Source organism: Leptosomus discolor, unplaced genomic scaffold, assembly GCF_034619465.1.
Source record: "Leptosomus discolor isolate bLepDis1 unplaced genomic scaffold, bLepDis1.hap2 HAP2_SCAFFOLD_29, whole genome shotgun sequence".
Classification (NCBI taxonomy): Eukaryota; Metazoa; Chordata; class Aves; order Leptosomiformes; family Leptosomidae; genus Leptosomus; species Leptosomus discolor.
Window position 1 is genome coordinate 730,103 of NW_028237772.1, and position 7,720 is coordinate 737,822.

The window sequence follows — 7,720 nt, forward strand, 5'->3', positions numbered from 1 at the left end:
CATATTTTACTGATTTGCCTTTTTATGGTCTGGTTCATTCTTTCTACTTTTCCACTAGATTGTGGCCTCCAAGAGGCATGCAAATCCCAGGTTATTCCTGGAGCTTTACTGATATCTTGCACCAAAGGTGCTACAAAATGTGGGCCCCTATCTGATGACATTCCAAAGGGTACTGCAAACCTTGGGATTATTTCCTGTAAAAGCAATTTGACTGTTTCTTTAGCTTGATTTGTACGACAGGGAAAGGCCTCTGGCCATCCAGAAAAGGTATCAACCCTGACCAGAATATATCGATACCCTCATCTGCCAGTAATCACCAGGTTGCATTCCGGTTTTTAATTGACCCATTTAAACCTTTTTCTGTATGACCGGATTATTATTTTTTTTTTTTAGACAGAGTTGACATTTGACTGCAACTAATTTAGCCATCTCTATCATCTTTACTGATATTACATGCTTCTTCAGAAATGTCACTAGGGCTTCCACACCCCAGTGGCATTCCCGATGTTTTATCTGCAATGTTTCTTTCCTAATCAATGGGGGCACAATAACCTGACCTTCAGAGGCAGTTCACCATCCTTCTGAGTTTTTCTTTGCATTTAATAATTGAGCTAATTCCTCATCTTCTTTTGAGTATCTAGGAGATCCTTTAGGGAGCATTACAGTTCTGGTGGGAATTAGTGCCATCTGTAATGCTTGTTGTTGGGCTACCTTCCTGGCAACTTGATCTGCCAGTCTGTTCCCTTTGGCTCTCTTTGTATTTCCTGTTTGATGTGCTTTACAGTGCGTGATTGCCACTTGGGCCGGTTTTTGAACTGCCAGTAACAATTGTAATATCTCCTTCTGATGCTTTATATTTGCCCCCGGGAGGACAATAGTCCTCTTTCTTTCCCTAATGCCTATGGACATGGACCACTCCAAAAGCATATTTTGAGTCTGTTCAGGTGTTTACTTTCTTTACTTTACTTAGTTCCAATGTCCGTGTTAAGGCAATCAATTCTGCCTTCTGAGCTGATGTCGTGTTAGGTAATGCCTTTGCTTCTATGACAGAATTTTCAGTTGTTACCGCATATCCAGCCTATCCAGTTCCGTTCTGTACAAAGCTGTTGCCATCTGAACAGTTCCCACTCAGGGTTTTCTAAAGGGACATCTTTTAGGTCTTCTCGACTGGAATATGTGTGTCCAATCATCGCTATGCAGTCGTGCTCAGGTCTCTTCCTCCTGTGAAGCACTTAAGAAAACGGCCAGGTTCACAAGATTAGTTGTTTTCAAAATCACATCATCTTGTTCTGTAAGGATTACTTGGCATTTCATCATTCTACTAGGGGAAAGCTAATGCCCCCCTTTTGTTCCAGCACAGCAATAACCGTATGTGGGACATAAAGCGTAATGACTCTTCCCACAGTGAGTTTTCGCGTTTCTGCTACTGCTCGCAAGCATGCAGGCCATCCCTTACTCACTGTGTCCAGTTGCTTGGCAAAACATCCCACCAGTCTCTTCCAGCTTCCCATCCTTCGGGTCAGGACTCCCAGAGCAAGGTGTTGTCTTTCATGGACAAACAATTCAAAGTCTTTAGTTCTATCAGGCAGTCCCAAAGCTGGTGCTGACATTAGTGCTCGCTTAAGGTTTCGGAAGGCCTATTGTAGCGAGGGACCCCACACAAGAGAGGCAGACTTCTGGGCCTCGTAGAGTGGTTTGGCTGTCAGTCCACAATTCATCATCCAGAGACGACACCGGCTGCCTATACCCCAAAACGCTCTTAACTCGTGCAGAGTCCGAGGTTCAGGAATGGCACAAATTGCTTCCTTACGAGCAGTTCCCAGCTTTCTCTGTCCCTTTGGAATCTCAAACCCCAAGTAGATGACTGCCTGGCTTTCAATTGGGGCTTTCTTCTTAGACGCCTTATACCCATTAAGTCCCAGGAAATTCAAAAGTTCAACGGTTACCTGGATACAAGCCGACTTTTCTTCAGTAGCTATAAGAATGTGTCCACATACTGTAGGAGCAGGTGTTCTGGTCGCGAAGTTACCATTTTCTCCATTGTCCAGATTCCAGTTCCTTTGCCAGCTGGCTACCGAAGATCATTGGGCTGTTTTTAAAACCTCGGGGTAGTCGTGTCCACGTTAGCTGTACTTTGTGTCCTGTCTGTGGGTTTTTCCACTCAAAGGCAAACAATTTACGACTCTCCTGTTCCAGAGGTATGCAAAAGAAAGCATCTTTCAAATGAAGCACTGTAAACCACTGGTATGTCTCTTTAAGGGCAGTCAGCAATGTGTATGGGTTTGCCACCACTGGGTGGAGGCCTTTGACAGTTTGGTTTACAGCTCGCAAATCTTGCACTAACCTACAGTTGCCCCAAGTCTTCCGTACTCGTAAAACAGGAGTATTATACTCTGACTCCCACTTCTCTAAAATTTTGGACTCCAGAAATTTATCAATTAAATTTTAATTCCCTCCTTTGTTCCAGGTTTGATTGGATATTGTTTAATCCTTACCAGTCTCGCACCTTCCTCTAATTCAATTTTTACAGGTTGTGCCAATTTAGCTTTTCCTGGGCTATCAGTTTCTCATACCATGGGGATTACTGCACAATTCATTTCGGGGGGAATTTCCTATGCCTTTGGTTTTTCTATATCATTGAAGTTTCTCCTATCTTCGATTCAGGTACTTTTAACAACAGTGCTCCATTTTCAAAAATGATTTATGCATTTAATTTAGATAACAGATTTCTTCCCACTAAGGGTATTGGACGTTCTGGAATATACAAAGATTCATGTGTTACATGGTTGTTTACAAATTTCAGATCCAGGGGTTGTAGGAATGGCCAGTTATCCTCTTTCCCTGTGGCTTCAATAATATTTGCTGGTTTTTGCTCTTATCATTCCTTTTTGTGTATTCAAAACTGAGAACGTTGCTCCAGCACCTACTAAAAATGTAACCTCTCTTTTTTTTTTTTCTTTTTTTCCTCCCAGCCCTCAGTCTTAAGGGGGTTATTAAATGAGTACGATATCGAGTTTTCCTGGACACTGGTGAAGAGATTTCTATTTCAGATTCTTTGTCCTCTATTCCACTACTGCCTGGAGAGGCTGGACCCCTTCTGCACCAGTGTCCCGGGTCAGTTGCCCAGATCTAGGCTGAGGTTTGTGTTCAGGAGGAGGTACTGGGACAGGGGGGTGTATGAGGTCAGCAGGAGCTGCCGGGGCGGTAGGAGCAACATCTAGTTCAGGACCTGTATCTCCCTGTCCCCCCTTTTTAAGTACTAAATGCCTAAGACAAGTTTTCAACTTAGTCCATGCAGAGCAGCGCTCCTGATCCTTTTTATCCTTTATCATAAGAGACATTACTTGATCAGTCAACCCACATTCTTCCTGCCACTCAGGTTTTTCTCTTAGATAATGAATAGATCCACATACGGAGCTTTGTCCTATTTTCCTTCCCTTTTACAAAATAACATCAATTGTAAAATAGTGTTATAGTTTAGGGTCCCATTCAAGGGCCATACTTCTCCATTTTTTAGCTTATACATTGGCCATACATGATGATAATATTCAGTAGGTTGCTTCTTACGTAGCTCTTCATGCATCTCTTTCCAGTGAGCCAAAAGACAACCTAAAGGAGAAGTCCTTGGTATGGGACTCTCATTTCCTTCCTTCTACGATATTGGAAGGAATATTATATTTTAAATTACCACAATATAATATGATACTTTCAACTCTCACACCGTTCTTTTGCTTCACTTCTCTCCGGCTGCACCCCTCGCAGGATAACAGAAACGTGGATCAAAGCTCCACACTCGCTTTGTAGTTGAGCTACGTCTCATTCAAACCACAATTAACAAGGGCCCATTATTACTCCCACACAATAAATCATCAACAACAATAATACTATCAAAATAACAATTAAAACAGCAGCTTTATAATAATATGTTTATATTAAGGTACCTTTACCGGATTACCACACGGGGACTCACAGCCCTTTACCAATGCGAACCCTGTGGAGCTTTCGCTCCGTCTTACCGGGCGGTGCCCAGGCTTACACAGACGGGAATTCCCCAGCCCCAGCTCTGTGGAACTTTCGCTCCGTCTGACAGGCAGGCTATAATATAATCAGTTGAACGATGCTTCTGTTGCTGGTGAAACTCCTCTTGGGCCTTGAGGGACAGGTGGGGTTTGGCAATGAAGTTTGGGACTTCATCTTGCTTGTCCCCCTTGTTGGAAGGGCATGAATAAATCTCCAGGTAACAAAACAGGAATTGGTGTGGTTACTCTTGGCCTTTTCCTTCCCCTCCTACTCTGAAGAGGATGCTGTCCTCCACAGTATCACAAGCTGATACTTGTCTGCTCCCGGGACATTGATGCAACTGTATATTGATTTCCAACCATGTCACTTCAAGGAAGCTCAGCTGTGGGAGCTTGTGCTGCTGGAGAGCCCTGTAAGTGGTAGCTCATACAGAAATGGGCCCTTGTCCAGTTTAGTTACTATTCCAGTGGAAAACTGGTTTCAGTCCTCACCTATCCAAACGCAAAGTAATTTGCTGTGTATCACCACTTTCTTACTTTATCTCCTGCAAAAACCACTTGATTAGTGACCTTACCCTCCTGCATGCCTTAGGCACAAATGTAAAACAATCAAGCTGTGGCTTGGTAGCTGTCTTTTGGCAAGATGTGGGGTAGATTATGGGGTGAACTTGTCCAGAACTCTCAGCAGAAAGTTGCTCTTCTCTCCAGTTTTCTAATCTGATGGATACCTGGTTTTGAGTGAGATAGATATAGTCTGTTACTGGAGGTGTAAAATACAGAGGTAATATCTGCCGAAAAGCAGCCTGTAAGCTCTTAGTGCATCCTGGTTGTGTCGCAGCATCTGCTGTGGAGCTGTGCTGTGCCAGGCAGAGGTGAAAATGCAGCTAGGGTTAGGGCATGCTGTGAGTGTCTGTACTTGCCCTCTCTGCTACATGTTCTTTCTGGTCCAGTTGAGTGATTTGAAAAGTGTCTTCCCACCTCAAGTGGCCCGTCAAACAAAGCCCTTGATCAGCTCTTCCTGCTCTGTTTACCATCACCAGCGATTCTGGTGGTGTGAAGCCTGATGGCAGAGTGAAGCAGGGTTCAGCTTTGTCCCTGTGTTGTTGCTTGTGAAAGGTAGGACGTGTGCTACTCGCTCAGAGCTGTATGCTTCCCTCCGCCAAAACTGGCCAGAAAAACCTCCGGTTGTTGAAACACAACCAGTCTGCAGGTCTGCCTGGCTCAGCTCCCCCAAAGCTGGGTCTGGGCAGTTAGGAGGTGGGGGTACTCCTGTGGCTGAGACTCACCGTGGAGCAGCCTGCTCTGGGCTACAGTGAGATCGGTGTGGAGCATCCTGTCCTCCCTCTCCAGGCTCTGCACTTCAGGATCCCTGGCAGTGGAGTTACAGCCAGAAGGGAGGCGAAAGCCGTGGCTGGGAGCAGCCCCAGAGCCCTACAGTGGTGACTTGTACTTTGTGCCGTTCTTTGTGGGCTTCGTAGTGAGTTGGCTGGGCTCCTGCGTCCTGGCTCGCGCCTTTTCTCCCTGTTCTAGTAGAAATCACGTGCCTTGTTAATTAACGAGTGTTACGCAGTGTAAAGGCTGATTTATTGTCCTGGGAGTGTAGCCTGGTGTGATACCCAGATTTGGTATCCTATGGAGCCATAAGGGAAAAATGCCAAAGGTGCTTAAAATTGCACTTCTGAAAGGGCTGCGCTAAAGCGGCAGCAACAGGTCAAGTCACTCAAAACGCAGAATTCGGAGCCTTTGAGACAGGATGTCACTGCGAGGTTATGCTCTCTGATTGTGTGCTCTTTGTGTCTCAGAGCTTGCAGCTGGCTTGGGGCTGTGCTTTCACCAATGCGTGTGGACTCTTTGGATGTTTCCTCATCCTCAAGAAAAGGAGTGGAGCACCATCTGTTAAATCATTTCAGTGGCTTTGAAATTCAGTACTTTGTACAGAGAGCTGATGGTCTGCTTCAAACCCAGAGCCCAGCAAACTGCCATGAAGGAGGAGAGTGCGGGTGAAAAACTGGAGTGAGCGTAGGGCTGTGCCTACTCCCCACCCCCGTCTCTTTCCTAGGTTTAGACTGGGCACAGGGATGTTATCTGTCCTTCCAGCTCTATCTCTTCACAAAACACTTTGTTCTTCCATTTTGCTCATAGACTCTGTTGTAAATGCAGCACTATTTTTCTTGGTGATTATCACTTGAATGCACACTGTTAGCTCCAGAGTTTGTTTTAGCATTTCTTAACCCGTTTGTCAGCACTTCACGAAAGCAACAGGTTTATGCACCTGGGAATGCTGTTTCTTCATGCCGGTGATAATCTTGCCTTGAACGTGTGGTGCTTTATTACTCCCATCAGAATGAAAGCGCAAGTTAGAGTGTGCAGGTTATTTCCCCACCACCCCTCAGTGTTCTTTGGTATTCTTGTTTTATAGAAATGGTGGTTGGTTTGGGTTTTTTCTCTTCTCTCTTTTTTTTTTTTTTTCTTTGTCTTTTTCGGCCCAGAAGCTAAGATACCACAAGCATCTTTTCTGACTCTCCAGAAAAAAAACCCAGCAACTCTTTTAACCCGACTTGTAATCCAAGGGGTTATGCCAGGCAGAAGTGCAGCTGTGGCTTGCTTCTGTTGCCCTCTTTTGTCTACGTACAAATGGAGGTGTTGTGTCGGGGAGAAAAATGTTCTTTATTATTTGAATCATTTTTCAAGCCACCTTCTCATGACAGTTCTGACTTGCACGTCTTGATATGTCCAAAGATTTGGAAGGAAAAGAAATGGACCGTGGTAACCTGTGCATAAGTTCTCGCTGCATCGGAGCAGTTCTCTTGAGATTTGATGTGGTTGTAGGTAGATCTTTGGCTTGCAATATTTTTCTTTTCTTTGCAGAGAAAATTGAAGAAGAAAAAGGGAGAACTTCTCTTTAGGATCCGGGTAGGTCTACCTGTTGCCTACCATACTCTAAAAGTAAAGCAAAATTGCATTTAACACCAGCCATTTGAAAACAGCATTTAAAACCAGAGTGATGTGAAGCACTGCTGTTGTTGCTAGCTGCTGTGTTAGCCTTTAAGCATAGCAAGGAATGTGTCTGCTTTCTTTGTGGAACAGAAGGATACTGATTTGCTGAAACTTCATGTATTCGTGAGCAAAATAGTGCTGAATTTGAGCTCTGTAGGCCAGTGCACCATTTGTTTAAAAAAGCCTTTTCCCTAGCCTGGCTGTTGTAAGCAGAAATGGTGCTCATCTGTGGATGCACACGAAGGGTGGGATGGCAGCCAGAGGGAATCCTTTTGGTATTTCACAGCTCCTGCCAGGAGTTTTGTTACTGTCCAGACTAGATAATAAATTAATAACTAATCTAAGCAGGTAGGTAGTGCCTGTAATTGAAATTGATGGTCTGCTTCTCTCTTGTGATGCTTAATCTTACTTTATTACAAATATTCTGCCTTCTCATAAGAATATTTTCCCTTCAGGATTTAGACGTGACTTTGCATTTGGAAGAGGCCTCAGAAATAGCAGTGCAGGGGAGGCTGGGGAATCTGTGTGCAAACAGCAATTAACTCTTAAGTCCAAGGTAGCTGTGACTTTAACCGCAAAACCTGGCAAGGAGTAATGTCACTTTGGCCAAAACAGAGCCATTGGACACCTTTTATACAGTTCTGGGAGGTTTGCAGCAAACCAGCCCGTGGAGTAGGGCGTGCGTGTGAAGGACAGCTCTGCAG